This window comes from Rutidosis leptorrhynchoides, chromosome 5, assembly GCF_046630445.1.
Source record: "Rutidosis leptorrhynchoides isolate AG116_Rl617_1_P2 chromosome 5, CSIRO_AGI_Rlap_v1, whole genome shotgun sequence".
Lineage (NCBI taxonomy): Eukaryota > Viridiplantae > Streptophyta > Magnoliopsida > Asterales > Asteraceae > Rutidosis > Rutidosis leptorrhynchoides.
The window spans coordinates 419,914,730-419,935,375 of NC_092337.1; positions in this window are offsets into that span (position 1 = coordinate 419,914,730).

The window sequence follows — 20,646 nt, forward strand, 5'->3', positions numbered from 1 at the left end:
AACTTAGCTACGAGACATTAATGTAAAAAGGTTGAACATAACTTACAATGATTAAAAATAGCGTAGCGTTACACGGACAGAATTTCGACTTACACACTCAAATGATCTCTATCATAAATCTTATTATTATCATAATTTAAACTTAAAATTAAGATTATTGTTATATCTTATTACATTAACATTATGATAGAGATATAGAATATAGATATTGATAATTGATATTGATAATTGATCGAAGAAAAAAGATCGGAAAAAAATTCTTCCTCTGGCTCATCGTTACATAGATCGTTCCTTTTATAGGCCAAATTATAAATTGAATTTTCATTTACGACCCCTGAACTATGCTCAATTAACAACTTTTTATTATTTAATATTATTCTTATTATGATTTATTTAAATATTATATTTTATTCTTGTGCATAGTTGACTCGTAATTTTTACACCGTTGCGACGAGCGCTGAGAGTTGACTCATGTCCTGGTTCCGGATTTTCGAACGTCCTTTCGTACAATTTTATATCGTGTACTTTGCGTTTTGTAACTTGTACTCTTGTCATTTTTAGACGTTTCTCATCAATAAATTGAACCTTTTGAATTGTATCTTGTACATTTGAGCTTTTTGGACGTTTTGGTCTTTCAAATCTTCGTTTTTGTCTTTAAATCTTCATTTTCGAGCGATTTGCGTCTTTCGTCTTCGCACTTATTTATTTAACTATTACAACTAAAAATAAGGAAATTACATTAAAAAACTTTACATATTGGAACGATATTGCTACTAAATATATGTTCATTTGGAACACTATCAATTATGTAATCTTGAGATACCATAGACACGTATACAATGTTTCGACCTATCATGTCGACACATCTATATATATTTCGGAACAACCATAGACACTCTATATGTGAATGTTGGAGTTAGCTATACAGGGTTGAGGTTGATTCTAAAATATATATAGTTTGAGTTGTGATCAATACTGAGATACGTATACACTGGGTCGTGGATTGATTCAAGATAATATTTATCGATTTATTTCTGTACATCTAACTGTGGACAACTAGTTGTAGGTTACTAACGAGGACAGCTGACTTAATAAACTTAAAACATCAAAATATATTAAAAGTGTTGTAAATATATTTTGAACATACTTTGATATATATGTATATATTGTTATAGGTTCGTGAATCAACCAGTGGCCAAGTCTTACTTCCCGACGAAGTAAAAATCTGTGAAAGTGAGTTATAGTCCCACTTTTAAAATCTAATATTTTTGGGATGAGAATACATGCAGGTTTTATAAATGATTTACAAAATAGACACAAGTACGTGAAACTACATTCTATGGTTGAATTATCGAAATTGAATATGCCCCTTTTTATTAAGTCTGGTAATCTAAGAATTAGGGAACAGACACCCTAATTGACGCGAATCCTAAAGATAGATCTATTGGGCCCAACAAGCCCCATCCAAAGTACCGGATGCTTTAGTACTTCGAAATTTATATCATATCCGAAGGGTGTCCCGGAATGATGGGGATATTCTTATATATGCATCTTGTTAATGTCGGTTACCAGGTGTTCACCATATGAATGATTTTTATCTCTATGTATGGGATGTGTATTGAAATATGAAATCTTGTGGTCTATTATTATGATTTGATATATATAGGTTAAACCTATAACTCACCAACATTTTTGTTGACGTTTTAAGCATGTTTATTCTCAGGTGATTATTAAGAGCTTCCGCTGTCGCATACTTAAATAAGGACGAGATTTGGAGTCCATGCTTGTATGATATTGTGTAAAAACTGCATTCAAGAAACTTATTTTGTTGTAACATATTTGTATTATAAACCATTATGTATTGGTCGTGTGTAAACAGGATATTTTAGATTATCATTATTTGATAATCTACGTAAAGCTTTTTAAACCTTTATTTATGAAATAAAGGTTATGGTTTGTTTTAAAAATGAATGCAGTCTTTGAAAAACGTCTCATATAGAGGTCAAAACCTCGCAACGAAATCAATTAATATGGAACGTTTTTAATCAATAAGAACGGGACATTTCAGTTGGTATCCGAGCGTTGGTCTTAGAGAACCAGAATTTTGCATTAGTGTGTCTTATCGAGTTTGTTAGGATGCATTAGTGAGTCTGGACTTCGACCGTGTTTACTTGAAAAATGATTGCTTAACAAATTTTGTTGGAAACTATATATTTTTAACATGTGAATATTATGTGATATATTAATCTCTTAACGCGTTTGATATTATGTGATAGATGTCTACCTCTAGAACAAGTCCCATTGACTCACCTAATAATAATGAAGAGTCAAATGTAAATTGGAATGATTCGTGGACTGATTCACAAGTTCCCGAAGAGGAACCGGAAGAAGAGTCGGAACCGGAAGAAGAATCGGAACCGGAAGCAGAATCAGAACCGGAAGAAGAAATAGAACCGGTGGGGGAAATAATAAAACGGTTAAGTAAAAGAGAATCCTCAACCAACCGACCAAGGTTAATTATGGTCAATGGTGTTTCCGCCAAGGAAGCAAAATATTGGGAGGATTACCAATTCTCCGATGAATCGGATTCCGACGAGAATTCCGATGATGTTATAGAAATTACCCCAACTGAATTTAAAAAGGCAAAAGAAAATAATAAGGGAAAGGGCATAAAAATAGAGAAATCTAATTTCAACCCCGATGAACTATATATGTATCGTCAACCCCCGAAGTCCTTAAGTTGTAACAATGACCCGGGAACCTCTAAACCACCAGGTTTTTCTAAACCAATGTGGAAAACGACGGCTCGTATTAGGGGAACATCATATATCCCTAGAAACTTGGCAAAACGAACCAAAACCGAAGAAGAAGAAACAAGCGAGTCGGAATAAGATAGTTGTATTCATGTGGTGTAATATAAGTAATATAGTGTGCTTATGCTTTATGATATATGTAAAAATTGCTTGTATTAATAAGTATTTTTTTTATGAATCTAACTCTTGTCTATTTTACAGTATAAAAACACAAAATGGATAGACAACCCAATATTTTAAGAGACCTACCCGGAGACATGATTGATGAAATCTTGTCTAGAGTCGGTCAGAATTCTTCGGCACAACTATTTAAGGCGAGATCAGTTTGTAAGACATTCGAAGAACGTTCCAAGAATGCCTTGGTTTAAAAAAGGCTTTCGTTCGAAAGATGGGGGATATCACATTGGGAAATCCATAAGTTACGATGTGTTTACTTTGACGCATATATTGCGGGGAACCCAAATGCTATTTTACGCAATGGGTTAAGAAATTATTTTGACTCAATATATCCGAATATTGGACTTCGTGATTTAGAAAAAGCGGCTAACATGCAACATAAAGAAGCATGTTATGCTTACGGATTAGTAATGTTCGCTTCTCACCAAAGTGAGAACAAGAACATCGGCCTACAACTATTAAACAAAACGTTCCCACAAGTGACGGAGTCAGTAATTGGGGTAAGAAATGAGGTTTTTAGATTGTTACGGGACTGTTGGACATTACGTAACCCTCGTCCCTTTGACGACGTTACAACACGCTGTCTTATCAACGGCCATAACGGTTATGTTCCACAAGACTAAGGATGGGAAGTAATCCTAGTAAAACCAGAATGCATGACTTGTTTCTGGACGTATGAATTACGTGTCTTTATTGCCTTTGCTGAACGACTTGTGTACTAGCTAGAATTATCTTCACAACCATCTTGTATCAAATTTATTGTGTGTTATATTTCATGCTATATGTAAAATAAGCGGTATTGTAAGTTTGTAAAATATTGTGTAAAAGTTTGAACGCGAAATATTATTATAATCAGTTTTTCATATTAGCTACTAAGTATGAACTTAACGGGTAGGTACTACCCGAATTTAAACTTATAAAACGCTAATATGAAGAAAAAGCTTTTATAAATGAGTTCATATTATGCTACGAAATACTATTAACTACTCTTAATATTCTGTATGATTAACTTGTTCCATTTGACTATTTTGAAGGAAATGGCACCGACTACTCGACACACCGTGAATATGAATGAAGAGGAATTCCGTACTTTTCTAGCTTCAAACATAGCCGCAGTACAGGTTGCGCTACATACCAACAATAACCTTAGATCTAGCAGTACAGGAAATCGTGTAGGATGCACCTACAAAGAATTCACTGCCTGCAAACCTTTGGAATTTGATGGAACCGAAGGACCAATTGGATTGAAACGGTGGGCCGAGAAGGTCGAATCGGTGTTTGCCATAAGTAAGTGTACTGAAGAGGACAAAGTAAATTACGCTACGCATACCTTCACAGGTTCTGCGTTAACATGGTGGAATACCTATCTAGAGCAAGTGGGACAAGACGATGCGTACGCACTACCGTGGTCAGCATTCAAGCACTTGATGAACGAGAAGTACCGTCCCAGAACCGAGGTCAATAAGCTCAAGACAGAACTTAGAGGGTTACGAACCCAAGGATTTGATATTACCACGTACGAAAGACGATTCACAGAATTGTGCCTATTGTGTCCGGGAGCATTCGAAGATGAGGAAGAAAAGATCGACGCGTTTGTGAAAGGATTACCGGAAAGAATCCAAGAAGATATAAGTTCACACGAGCCCGCCTCCATACAACAGGCATGTAGAATGGCTCACAAACTAGTGAACCAGATTGAAGAAAGAATTAAAGAACAGACTGCTGAAGAGGCCAATGTGAAGCAAGTCAAAAGAAAGTGGGAGGAAAACGGTGATAAGAATCACCAATACAACAACAACAGCAATTACAACAATAATCGCAACAATTATCCCAACAATCGCAACATCAATCGCAACTACAACAAACGGCCCAACAACAACAACAACAACAACAACAGCAGCAACTACAACAATCATCCCAACAACAATAATAACCGCAACAACAACAACAATCAGAAGCAGCTATGCCAAAGGTGTGAAAAGTATCACTCGGGGTTCTGCACCAAATTTTGCAACAAGTGTAAAAGAAATGGTCATAGCGCGGTGAAGTGTGAGGTCTACGGACCAGGGGTTAATAGAACGAAAGGAACAAATGGTGTCGGAACGAGTAATGGCGGAGCAAGTAGTGTCGGAGCAAGTTATGCCAATGTAGTTTGTTATAAATGTGGAAAACCAGGCCACATTATTAGAAATTGCCCGAACCAGGAGAACACGAATGGACAAGGCCGCGGAAGAGTTTTCAATATTAATGCGGCAGAGGCACAAGAAGACCCAGAGCTTGTTACGGGTACGTTTCTTATTGACAATAAATCTGCTTACGTTTTATTTGATTCGGGTGCGGATAGAAGCTATATGAGTAGAGATTTTTGTACTAAATTAAGTTGTCCATTGACGCCTTTGGATAGTAAATATTTACTCGAATTAGCAAATGGTAAATTAATTTCAGCAGATAATATATGTCGGAATCGAGAAATTAAACTGGTTAGCGAAACATTTAAGATTGATTTGATACCAGTAGAGTTAGGGAGTTTTGATGTGATAATCGGTATGGACTGGTTGAAAGAAGTGAAAGCAGAGATCGTTTGTTACAAAAATGCAATTCGCATTATACGAGAAAAAGGAAAACCCTTAATGGTGTACGGAGAAAAGGGCAACACGAAGCTACATCTTATTAGTAATTTGAAGGCACAAAAACTAATAAGAAAAGGTTGCTATGCTGTTCTAGCACACGTCGAGAAAGTACAAACTGAAGAAAAGAGCATCAATGATGTTCCCGTCGCAAAAGAATTTCCCGATGTATTTCTGAAAGAATTACCGGGATTACCCCCACATCGATCCGTTGAATTTCAAATAGATCTTGTACCAGGAGCTGCACCAATAGCTCGTGCTCCTTACAGACTCGCACCCAACGAGATGAAAGAACTGCAAAGCCAATTACAAGAACTTTTAGAGCGTGGTTTCATTCAACCAAGCACATCACCGTGGGGAGCTCCTGTTTTGTTTGTCAAGAAGAAAGATGGTACATTCAGGTTGTGTATCGACTACCGAGAGTTGAACAAACTTACCATCAAGAACCGCTACCCACTATCGAGAATCGACGACTTATTTGATCAACTACAAGGCTCGTCTGTTTATTCAAAGATTGACTTACGTTCCGGGTATCATCAAATGAGGGTGAAAGAAGATGATATTCCAAAGACTGCTTTTAGAACACGTTACGGTCATTACAAGTTTATGGTCATGCCGTTTAGTTTAACTAATGCACCAGCTGTGTTCATGGACCTTATGAACCGAGTGTGTGGACCATACCTTGACAAGTTTGTCATTGTTTTCATTGATGACATACTTATTTACTCAAAGAATGAACAAGAACACGGTGAACATTTGAGAAAGGTGTTAGAAGTATTGAGGAAGGAAGAATTGTACGCTAAGTTTTCAAAGTGTGCATTTTGGTTGGAAGAAGTTCAATTCCTCGGTCACACCGTGAACAAAGAAGGTATTAAGGTGGATCCGACAAAGATAGAAACTGTTGAAAAGTGGGAAACCCCAAAAACTCCGAAACACATACGCCAGTTTTTAGGACTAGCTGGTTACTACAGAAGGTTCATCCAAGACTTTTCCAGAATAGCAAAACCCTTGACTGCATTAACGCATAAAGGGAAGAAATTTGAATGGAATGATGAACAAGAGAAAGCGTTTCAGTTATTGAAGAAAAAGCTAACTACGGCACCTATATTGTCATTGCCTGAAGGGAATGATGATTTTGTGATTTATTGTGATGCATCAAAGCAAGGTCTCGGTTGTGTATTAATACAACGAACGAAGGTGATTGCTTATGCGTCTAGACAATTGAAGATTCACGAACAAAATTATACGACGCATGATTTGGAATTAGGCGCGGTTGTTTTTGCATTAAAGACTTGGAGGAACTACTTATATGGGGTCAAACGTATTATATATACCGACCATAAAAGTCTTCAACACATATTTAATCAGAAACAACTGAATATGAGGCAGCGTAGGTGGATTGAATTGTTGAATGATTACGACTTTGAGATTCGTTACCACCCGGGGAAGGCAAATGTGGTAGCCGATGCCTTGAGCAGGAAGGACAGAGAACCCATTCGAGTAAAATCTATGAATATAATGATTCATAATAACCTTACTACTCAAATAAAGGAGGCGCAACAAGGAGTTTTAAAAGAGGGAAATTTAAAGGATGAAATACCCAAAGGATCGGAGAAGCATCTTAATATTCGGGAAGACGGAACCCGGTATAGGGCTGAAAGGATTTGGGTACCAAAATTTGGAGATATGAGAGAAATGGTACTTAGAGAAGTTCATAAAACCAGATACTCAATACATCCTGGAACGGGGAAGATGTACAAGGATCTCAAGAAACATTTTTGGTGGCCGGGTATGAAAGCCGGTGTTGCTAAATATGTAGGAGAATGTTTGACGTGTTCTAAGGTCAAAGCTGAGCATCAGAAACCATCAGGTCTACTTCAACAACCCGAAATCCCGGAATGGAAATGGGAAAACATTACCATGGATTTCATCACTAAATTGCCAAGGACTGCAAGTGGTTTTGATACTATTTGGGTAATAGTTGATCGTCTCACCAAATCAGCACACTTCCTGCCAATAAGAGAAGATGACAAGATGGAGAAGTTAGCACGACTGTATTTGAAGGAAGTCGTCTCCAGACATGGAATACCAATCTCTATTATCTCTGATAGGGATGGCAGATTTATTTCAAGATTCTGGCAGACATTACAGCAAGCATTAGGAACTCGTCTAGACATGAGTACTGCCTATCATCCACAAACTGATGGGCAGAGCGAAAGGACGATACAAACGCTTGAAGACATGCTACGAGCATGTGTTATTGATTTCAGAAACAGTTGGGATCGACATCTACCGTTAGCATAATTTTCCTACAACAACAGCTACCATTCAAGCATTGAGATGGCACCGTTTGAAGCACTTTATGGTAGAAAGTGCAGGTCTCCGATTTGTTGGAGTGAAGTGGGGGATAGACAGATTACGGGTTCTGAGATTATACAAGAAACTACCGAGAAGATCATCCAAATTCAACAACGGTTGAAAACCGCCCAAAGTCGACAAAAGAGCTACGCTGACATTAAAAGAAAAGATATAGAATTTGAAATTGGAGAGATGGTCATGCTTAAAGTTGCACCTTGGAAAGGCGTTGTTCAATTTGGTAAACGAGGGAAATTAAATCCAAGTTATATTGGACCATTCAAGATTATTGATCGTGTCGGACCAGTAGCTTACCGACTTGAGTTACCTCAACAACTCGCGGCTGTACATAACACTTTCCACGTCTCGAATTTGGAAATGTTTTGCTAAAGAAGATCTCACTATTCCGTTAGATGAAATCCAATTCAACGAAAAACTCCAATTCATCGAAGAACCCGTCGAAATAATGGATCGTGAGGTTAAAAGACTTAAGCAAAACAAGATACCAATTGTTAAGATTCGATGGAATGCTCGTAGACGACCTGAGTTCACCTGGGAGCGTGAAGATCAGATGAAGAAGAAATACCCACATCTATTTCCAGAAGATTCGTCAACACCTTCAACAGCTTAAAATTTCGGGACTAAATTTATTTAACGGGTAGGTACTGTAGTGACCCGAACTTTTCCATGTTTATATATATTAATTGAGATTGATATTTACATGATTAAATGTTTCCAACATGTTAAGCAATCAAACTTGTTAAGACTTGATTAATTGAAATATGTTTCATATAGACAATTGACCACCCAAGTTGACCGGCGATTCACAAACGTTAAAACTTGTAAAAACGACATGAAGATATATATATGGATATACATATGGTTAACATGAGATTATGATAACTAAGTATCTCCATAAGTATATTAACAATGAGTTATATACATATAAACAAGACTACTAACTTAAGGATTTCGAAACGAGACATATATGTAACGATTATCGTTGTAACGACATTTAAATGTATATATATCATATTAAGATATATTAATATATCATAATATCATGATAATATAATAATTTAACATCTCATTAGATATAATAAACAATGGGTTAACAACATTAATTGAGATCGTTAACTTAAAGGTTTCAAAACAACACTTACATGTAACGACTAACGATGACTTAACGACTCAGTTAAAATGTATATACATGTAGTGTATTTAGATGTATTAAAATACTTTTGGAAGACTTCAAGACATATATCAAAACACTCATACTTAACGAAAATGGTTACAGTTACTTTCCCATTCTTTTCTTTCATCAAGAATTCTAGTCGTATTCTTACCCGTATTATACACAGCTTCAAAACGTACTTACTATGGGTATATACCAATAGGAACTAGCATGGGATTCCACTCTTGATTATGTCATGTATGACTAATCAATTTTAACTTCTACCATGAGCTAGTCAACTAACTAGAACTTCTTTTAACCCCACTCACCACTCACCAATTACCACTCATCATTTACTCCATTTCACTTCCAATTCTCTTTCTAATTCTCTCTCAACACACACACACTATTATGAACATATTTTTACAGTAGTTAATCATCATCTTCATCAAAAATCACTTCAAGAATCAAGCTATAATCATCATAGGAAGAACACTTCAAGAACACTTCAAAAATCCCTTCAAGTTTACTAATTTACTTCCAAGCTTTCTAATCCATTCCAAGTAATCATCTAAGATCAAGAAACCTTTGTTATATACAGTAGGTTATCTTTCTTATTCAAGGTAATATTCATATTCAAACTTTGATTCAATTTCTATAACTATAAACTATCTTAATTCGAGTAAAAATCTTACTTGAACTTGTTTTTGTGTCATGATCCTACTTCAAGAACTTTCAAGCCATCCAAGATCCTTTGAAGCTAGATCATTTCTTTTCACTTACAGTAGGTTTACCTACTAAACTTGAGGTAGTAATGATGTTCATAACATCATTCGATTCATATATATAAAACTATCTTATTCGAAGGTTTAAACTCGTAATCACTAGAACATAGTTTAGTTAATTCTAAACTTGTTCGCAAACAAAAGTTAATCCTTCTAACTTGACTTTTAAAATTAACTAAACACATGTTCTATATCTATATGATATGCTAACTTAATGATTTAAAACCTGGAAACATGAAAAACACCGTAAAACCGAATTTACGCCGTCGTAGTAACACCGCGGGCTGTTTTGGGTTAGTTAATTAAAAACTATGATAAACTTTGATTTAAAAGTTGTTATTCTGGGAAAATGATTTTTATTATGAACATGAAACTATATCCAAAAATTATGGTTAAACTCAAAGTGGAAGTATGTTTTCTAAAATGGTCATCTAGACGTCGTTCTTTCGACTGAAATGACTACCTTTACAAAAACGACTTGTAACTTATTTTTCCGACTATAAACCTATACTTTTTCTGTTTAGATTCATAAAATAGAGTTCAATATGAAACCATAGCAATTTGATTCACTCAAAACGGATTTAAAATGAAGAAGTTATGGGTAAAACAAGATTGGATAATTTTTCTCATTTTAGCTACGTGAAAATTGGTAACAAATCTATTCCAACCATAACTTAATCAACTTGTATTGTATATTATGTAATCTTGAGATACCATAGACACGTATACAATGTTTCGACCTATCATGTCGACACATCTATATATATTTCGGAACAACCATAGACACTCTATATGTGAATGTTGGAGTTAGCTATACAGGGTTGAGGTTGATTCTAAAATATATATAGTTTGAGTTGTGATCAATACTGAGATACGTATACACTGGGTCGTGGATTGATTCAAGATAATATTTATCGATTTATTTCTGTACATCTAACTGTGGACAACTAGTTGTAGGTTACTAACGAGGACAGCTGACTTAATAAACTTAAAACATCAAAATATATTAAAAGTGTTGTAAATATATTTTGAACATACTTTGATATATATGTATATATTGTTATAGGTTCGTGAATCAACCAGTGGCCAAGTCTTACTTCCCGACGAAGTAAAAATCTGTGAAAGTGAGTTATAGTCCCACTTTTAAAATCTAATATTTTTGGGATGAGAATACATGCAGGTTTTATAAATGATTTACAAAATAGACACAAGTACGTGAAACTACATTCTATGGTTGAATTATCGAAATCGAATATGCCCCTTTTTATTAAGTCTGGTAATCTAAGAATTAGGGAACAGACACCCTAATTGACGCGAATCCTAAAGATAGATCTATTGGGCCCAACAAGCCCCATCCAAAGTACCGGATGCTTTAGTACTTCGAAATTTATATCATATCCGAAGGGTGTCCCGGAATGATGGGGATATTCTTATATATGCATCTTGTTAATGTCGGTTACCAGGTGTTCACCATATGAATGATTTTTATCTCTATGTATGGGATGTGTATTGAAATATGAAATCTTGTGGTCTATTATTATGATTTGATATATATAGGTTAAACCTATAACTCACCAACATTTTTGTTGACGTTTTAAGCATGTTTATTCTCAGGTGATTATTAAGAGCTTCCGCTGTCGCATACTTAAATAAGGACGAGATTTGGAGTCCATGCTTGTATGATATTGTGTAAAAACTGCATTCAAGAAACTTATTTTGTTGTAACATATTTGTATTATAAACCATTATGTATTGGTCGTGTGTAAACAGGATATTTTAGATTATCATTATTTGATAATCTACGTAAAGCTTTTTAAACCTTTATTTATGAAATAAAGGTTATGGTTTGTTTTAAAAATGAATGCAGTCTTTGAAAAACGTCTCATATAGAGGTCAAAACCTCGCAACGAAATCAATTAATATGGAACGTTTTTAATCAATAAGAACGGGACATTTCACGCCGGCTGCCACCAGCAATCACCAACATAATCCAGCCACCGTTAGGCTCCAGACATCCACAAAAGGCCGCCAACAACGTCATCCGTCGTTGGCAACCTCACACAGTCGTCTAACAACCACCACAACTCTTGTTTGGAACCACCCACAACCACCAAAAGCCGACGCCGACCAAAAGCAACAAAACGCCACTAGCAGCCGTCAAACGCCCATGGTGGTCACAACGGATTCCGACCACCGGAAGACACCTGGTTTCAACAAACAACACCGCCAACCACAAGCCCACTAATTCAAACCAAATCCTCAAAAACATAAACCAAAACTTACCAAGATGGGAGTAGAATTCCGATGGAATTCGCCGCCTACCACCATCACACCGGCGACGATCATCGGAGAGGAAGTGAAGAGGTGAGAGACTCATTAGACCTAATAGACGCCGGAAACACCGTAGCCAACCCAAAACCAACCAAAACCCAGATCCCGAGGTGAACCACTCGGAATCGCCGCCTGGACGTCGGTAGGAGACCGGAGAAGAAGAAACGGCGTAGGACATCACCGGAGAAGAAACGGATCGAGGTTGCATTTATTCCAACAAAAAGCAGTAAATCCGGACCACCGGCGAGATGCCGGTGGTCGAAGATGGAATCCAGCACCGGATCTACAAACCGGTGAAGAAGGGTGAACGGAAAAGGTAAGAGAGAGGATACTGTTGAAGAGAAACAAGGAATTAGTAGGTGTGTCTTTTTGGCCGGAAGTAGTGACAGGCGAGAAAAATAAATAGAGATTGAGATCTAGATTCAAGCTTGGCACAAAAACCAAGTCAGAGAAAAAAATTCAAACTTGGCACTACTTCAAAAATATTATATAATAGGGGTGTGCGTGGTACGGTTCCGGATCAAACTTGTTCGGTTCAGTTCCATCCCGAATCCCAATTTAAAGCAAAAATATAGACCGAGGACCGGACCAAATATTATCGATTCGGTACGGTTCGGTTCGGTTCGGGTATTTTTAGTGTTTTTTTGGGGCCGCTGATGCCGAGTCGGCTCCTATGCCGCTAGCTATGCCCTGCTTGGTTAGTTCGGTTCGGTCCGGACCGAAGACCGAAAATCCGTAAAATTATTGACCAAGGACCGGACAGAAAAGTTCAGTTCGGTTTAAAATCGGTTCGGTCCGGTATGGTTTTCAGTTCTTCCCGTACCATACACACCCCTATCATCTAATACATATGTGTGTAAAAATTTGTGCAAGTCATTATTTAAGAATATTTTAGTATATTTGAGTGAATCATATGTTGGAAATATCAATTTCCTATAAGATATAAGATTTGCATAAGATAATTTAAATTCATAATTAATATATATGAAATTTTCTAAGGATATGTTGTTAAGATGAAAAGAAAAAAAAACTTGTATTTTATGTGTGAAAAATAAAACTTGTATTTTCTAATAATCGTCATCTAAAAGTAGATAATAATCATTTTTTGTGAAAGTGTCGTTCAAAAAATATATCACTTTGTGAAACTTATTAATGCACCTTAATGACCAGGGAGATCCTACTTGAGAGGTATACGCCGCTACTTTGAATATTTTTTATTTTAGAAATTACTCTTCAAAGTGTATAACATACCATCCAATTCAATTGTGGGGTTAAGAAGTTGATTGAGATGAAACGGCATTTCATGAGGTTACCCAATAACACAATTATGTTAGAAAGTACTCCTCAAAGTGTATAAGATACCATCAAATTTATGTATCCGTTCACTAAATCCGAACATGTTTGAATTTAAATATGTGCGGACTCATATTCGCATTTACATGAACCCACACATGTTCAAATTTCACGGAGTAATAAGTGATTTTTGAATATGCACACAAATATCTTATGATTCGTTTGGACGTGCTACACAGAATCGTAAAAAAACAAGTTTCGATAACCGACAAAAAAATTTACGACTCCGTGTCATCCGAAAGAATCAGAAAATATTTTGTACGACTTCAAAAATCACTATTCTCATCGGAATTAAAAGATGTTTGGGTTCGGGTATGTGCGGATATGCTTCCGCATATATTTAAGTTCGGACATGTTCGAATACGGTGAACATATATGTAATTGTGTTAGTCGGTTACGTTCCAGGAAACATGTCAAGAGGAGTCTGAACAAATCAGAACGAAAAAGTGTGCGGACGAATGTTGTATATTTGCAATTTTTTGAAAGATATTGTATTTTCTCATAAAAAAAAATTAAAAAGGTATTTAGGCCATCTATAGTTAATATTAAAATGCTATAATGATGACATCATAAATAGGCATTTTCCTTCATTGAAAAAAATCAAAAAGAAAATAGAAAAAAATCTAACCCACTTGGATGACATCATAAATCAATTTAATTTACAATTAAAATTTAATTTTTACAATTAAATTAGTTATGATTAACATATAAATTAATAAAAGATGCATCATTTATTCCTTTTGTAAGTTACGGAGTATTTTTTTTATATGGTAAATAAAATTACCCCCATGCTCCGCAATATATTCGCTAAATCAAAAAGCATATACGGATACAAAATCATATATGGATTCAAATATATTCAAATACGGATTCTCTTTACGGGATTAATTACGTTACATATATATGCAAAAATACATGTCTCTATATGTTTGTAAAAACAACGACAAGTTTCTTAGTCAGAATCCGTAGTTTTACGGGTCATTAAACTAAACGACTTTAGCAATTACATTCACTTAATGCCTAAAACATATTATTAAACTGTTTCGTTTAACCAAACCCGTGGTTCCACGGGTCATTTCACTATGGATGAAGCATAATCTATTTAGTAAAAAATTGGGTTTATATAGGCCCAGGCCCATTGTATATCGAGGCCTAGTATCGGTTTTTTTTTTTTTTTAAATTATTAATAAAGAAATAATCGTCAGTTTCATGACTTCATCCCTAACCATCATTTTGAAGCGGTGAAGTGGATCATTCAAGAACTCATCAATTTATGTAAGCTTTTCGATACCAAGCTGCAATTGATGTTTCATGTCAATTTATATTTTTACTTAATATATTTTGTTAAAATACAATGCAAATTTAGAATAATATGGAATTAGTAAATGTATATGGGTAAAATATCTAGATATTAATATGTATAAGAAAATATCTAGATATTAGAATATGAGAGAAAAATCTAGAAATTGAAATGTAAAATAAAAATCTAGATATTTGTAGGTTGTAGAAATATCTAGATATTTATATATCCATGAAAATATCTAGGTTCTAGAATGTTCCATGGGGTAGTATAAATATGGGAGGAGATTTCATTTGTGTTGTGTGAAGTTGTGAGAGTGAAATAAGAAGTGAGTTGTGAAGAAGAGAAGAAGAGTGTGAGTTAGCGAAAGTAGAGAAGATAAAGCTTGTAAGTAATATTGTAATTGTAATTTAATATAAGTGTTTTTGTTAAGTTTCCCGATCAAGCCTTAGTTTGTGTTTAAGTTCTTAGTGCACTTTTGTTGTTCTTATTATATGGTCGGCTCTGCCGCCTAAGTAATACATGGTCGGTTATACCGCCTAAAGATATATGGTCGACACTGTCGCCTAAGTACATTGTGCACTAAGGATTTATAAAATTAAAGGCTAAACAACGCCAAAGTGTTGGTGTAGTGAGTCTTGTATAGTCTAGATCCTCTATAGTGGGTGTGTTGGGCTCGTCGAAGCTTCCAACAATTGGTATCAGAGCGGGTTGTTCGGGACCATTTCTAGTGGAGGAAATCGGTAAACGTTGGACGTTTACATCGGCTTGTTTTCACCAAGGCTCTAAGGAAGATTCTGTCGGAGCACAGTTAGGAACTGTGAAAGCTCATCGGTCAGGGACCAAGCTTATTGGACGTCGGACGTCATGATGGCAGATCTTGCAAGTACGAGCAGTGGAATCAAGAGTCTCAATAACCACAACTATGGTTATTAGCGGACTTGCATAGAATCCTACCTACAAGGACAGGATTTATGGGAAATAGTTGCTGGCAGTGACACAACGCCTCCACCGAAAGAAAATGCAGAAGCCTTGAGAAAATGGAACATCAAGGCCGGGAAGGCTTTATTTATATTGAAGACTACAATCGAGGAGGATCTATTGGAGCACATCCGTGACGAGAAAACACCAAAGGCAGCTTGGGAAACTTTTGAAAAATTATTTTCAAAGAAGAATGAAGCACGCCTCCAGCTCTTGGAAAATGAGCTCGCGGGTATCTCACAAGGAAGTCTGTCTATTTCTCAGTATTTCACCAAGGTGAAATCAATTTGCCGTGAGATATCTCAACTTGCTCCTGAAGAGAAAGTGAGTGATGCAAGGATGAAGAGAATTATCATCCACGGCTTAAGATCCGAGTATAATGGATTTATAGCCGCTGTGAGAGGATGACCTACTCAACCATCATTAATAGAGCTGGAGAATCTATTGGCAAATCAAGAGGCATTAGCCAAGCAGATGAATGAAGTAACCGTAAAAGACGGAGAAGATGCACTCTTCACTAATAAAAAGAAAGCAACATCTCGAAGACAAGAGGCGATGAAAGAAAGTAAGACATATGGGTGGAAGGGTCACCCAAAATCAAAAGGCAATGCTTCAGGGGGAGCTCAACAAGGAAGAAGAGATCATCGCCAACAATACGGGGAAAATGATAAGAGAAAGAATGGTGAATGCTTTAATTGTGGCAAGAAGGGCCATTTTGCTCGAGAATGTAGATTCCCCAGAAGGCGAACTTTCGAAGGAAATGTGGCCTCCGCAAGAGATGAGAAGAAAGATGTCACATTCGAAGCAACCATTAATGAGGAAACATGGGATGCAGAAGCAGGACTCTCCGTTGAAGCTGACATGGATGATCAAGCTCTTGCATCAACCTTAAAGTCAAAAATATACTACAAAGATGATTGGATCATTGATTCTGGGTGCTCAAATCATATGACCAATGATGAGACGAAGCTGCAAGAAATGGAGGATTACAAAGGAAAGAGAGTCGTGTTGACAGCCGACAATTCAAGGTTGTCTATTTCTCACATTGGAAAGACAATAATTCCAAATGAAGGCGACTCTCATAAGCTCCAACTCGAGAAGGTGTATCTTGTCCCTGGCCTAAAGAAGAATTTACTGTCAGTACCACAATTGACAGCAGAAGGGAACTATGTGCTCTTTGGACCAGAAGATGTGTCCGTATTCAAGAAAGTGAAGGTGGTTGGCAATCCAATTATGCAAGGAAAAAGAATAGAGTCGGTCTATGTACTATCTGCTGAAACAGCATACGTGGATAAGACTCGAAAGAATGAGACGGCTGATCTGTGGCATGAACGTCTTGGGCATGTAGGATACAATAAGTTAAAGGAGATGATGGTGAAACGCATAGTAAATGGGCTTCCTAAAATTGATATCCGAACAGATACAATATGTGTTGGATGTTAATTTGGCAAAGCTCACCAATTGCCATTCAAGGAGTCAGCGCATCAGTCCAAGACACCACTAGAGCTCATACACTCAGATGTCTTCGGCTCAGTGAAACATACATCACTTGGAGGTATGAAATATATGGTGACATTCATTGATGACTTCTCAAGATATGTGTGGCTTTACTTCATGAAGGAGAAGTCAGAGACTTTTCTGAAGTTTAAAGAGTTCAAAAACAAGGTAGAAAGTGAGCTCAATACTAAGATCCGGTGCTTACGCACAGATAATGGAGGAGACTATTTATCGACTGAGTTCAATATCTATCTTGAGAAGCACAAGATTAGAAGACAATTAACTTGTCCCAATACTCCACAGCAGAATGGAGAGGCGGAACGCAAGAATCGTCACCTTGCCGAAACTTGTCGAAGTATGCTTCATGGTAAGAATGTACCAGGCAGATTTTGGGCCGAATGTATGAGGACGGCATCGTACGTGATTAACAGACTCCCACAAACAAAGTTGGGATATATTTCACCATATGAAAGATTATGGAAGATCAAACCAACCGTCAACCATCTCAAAGTTTTTGGATGTGTATGTTACGTCTTCGTTCCAGATCATCTACGAAGCAAATTTGATAAGAAGGCAATTCAGTGCATTTTTGTCGGTTATGATGAATCAAGAAAAGGATGGAGATGCTGTGATCCAAATACTGGAAAGTGTCATACTTCAAGAAATGTGGTATTTGATGAAGCTTCTTCATGGTGGTCACCTCAAAAGATAGAGCTTCCAGAATCTCATGGATTAGAAGAAGTTCCAAAAGAGAAAGAAGAACATAAAGAGCACATATCGGATCCAATTAAAGAAGGAGATGGATCGTACTCTAAGGAAACGAGTCCATGGAAAACTGGGGTACATCAATCTACATCCGAAGAGGTACGTCCAAGCCAAATGGATGCCGAGGAGCATGTGCAAGAATTACGGAGATCAACAAGGTCGAGGAAACCTAATCCGAGGTATGCCAATGCTGCTCATGTGGATGAATCAATACCTATTGAGCCTTTCACTTATGAAGAAGCAGCACAAAGTCAAGAATGGCAGAAAGCGATGGAAAAAGAAATTAATGCACTAAAAGAAAACCAGACATGGAGTTTAGTTCCAAAGCCAAAAGATGTAAAACCAATATCTTGTAAATGAGTTTACAAGGTGAAGACTCGATCAGATGGCTCCATTGAAAGGTATAAAGCTCGACTTGTTGCTAGAGGTTTTTCTCAACAATATGGGCTGGATTATGAAGAAACGTTTAGTCCAGTGGCGAAGATCACAACAATTCGAGCTCTACTAGCTTTAGCCGCTAGCAAATCTTGGAAGCTGTGGCAGATGGATGTCAAGAACGCTTTCTTACATGGAGAACTTGACAAAGAAATTTATATGGAGCAACCAAGAGGCTTTGAGAACAAGTCCCATCCTGACCATGTCTGCAAATTAAAGAAAGCACTATACGGCTTGAAGCAGGCTCCAAGAGCTTGGTACGGGAAGATTGGCGAGTTTTTAGTAAAAAGTGGTTTCACAGTTGCTCCTTCAGATTCTAGTTTATTTGTGAAACAAGATCAAGGAAAACTAGCCATAGTGCTAGTATATGTGGATGACTTAATCATCACGGGAGATCACTATGAGGAGATTCAAAGAACAAGAGAGAATCTGTCTATCAGATTTCATATGAAGGAGCTTGGAGAACTCAAACATTTTCTTGGACTCGAAATAGAGTAGAAAAGAGAAGGATTATTTATGGAACAACAGAAATATGCGCGAGATCTTTTACAAAAGTACGGAATGCTTAATTGCAAACCTATCTCAACTCCGATGGATCCGAATACAAAACTACGAGCAGATGAAGGAAAAAGTCTTCAAGATGTTACCATGTATCGAAAGATGGTCGAAAGTCTTATTTATCTCACACTAAGCCGGCCAGACATATCTTATGCAGTTGGAGTGGTTAGTCGATACATGAGCAATCCGAAGAAGCCTCACCTTGATGTTGTACGACGCATCTTAAGGTATGTTAAAGGCACTATTAACTTTGGCATTTTGTACAAGAAAACAAAAGAATGTCACGTGACTGGATATTGTGACGCCGATTACGCTGGAGACTATGATACACGACGATCAACAACTGGATACATGTTTAGTCTTGGATCAGGAGTAATATCATGGTGCAGCAAGAGACAACCAACAGTATCCTTGTCAAGCACTGAAGCAGAATATCGATCGGCATCGTCAGCAACACAAGAAATTACATGGTTGAAACAACTAATGGAAGATCTTCATCAATCAACAGACTATCAAGTAGAGCTTTTCTGCGATAACCTATCAGCTATACGTCTAGCAGAGAATCCAGTCTTTCACGCAAGAACAAAACATATAGAAGTACACTATCACTATGTTCGCGAGAAGGTCCTTGAAGGGCAGATCAAGATGGTGCCAACAAAGACAGATGAACAGGTAGCAGATATATTCACCAAGAGCCTAAGTAAACCGAAGTTTACAAAATTCAGAGAAGCACTTGGAATGGTCTGCAAGACATCGTTGGAAGAAAATTTGCATTGAGGGGGAGTGTTAAAATACAATGCAAATTTAGAATAATATGGAATTAGTAAATGTATATGGGTAAAATATCTAGATATTAATATGTATAAGAAAATATCTAGATATTAGAATATGAGAGAAAAATCTAGAAATTGAAATGTAAAATAAAAATCTAGATATTTGTAGGTTGTAGAAATATCTAGATATTTATATATCCATGAAAATATCTAGGTTCTAGAATGTTCCATGGAGTAGTATAAATATGGGAGGAGATTTCATTTGTGTTGTGTGAAGTTGTGAGAGTGAAATAAGAAGTGAGTTGTGAAGAAGAGAAGAAGAGTGTGAGTTAGCGAAAGTAGAGAAGATAAAGCTTGTAAGTAATATTGTAATTGTAATTTAATATAAGTGTTTTTATTAAGTTTCCCGATCAAGCCTTAGTTTGTGTTTAAGTTCTTAGTGCACTTTTGTTGTTCTTATTATATGGTCGGCTCTGCCGCCTAAGTAATACATGGTCGGTTATACCGCCTAAAGATATATGGTCGACACTGTCGCCTAAGTACATTGTGCACTAAGGATTTATAAAATTAAAGGCTAAACAACGCCAAAGTGTTGGTGTAGTGAGTCTTGTATAGTCTAGATCCTCTATAGTGGGTGTGTTAGGCTCGTCGAAGCTTCCAACATATTTGAGTGTCTTGCTTTCTTTTTCTCTTCATTGTAAGTTGTTAACGGATGAAAAATC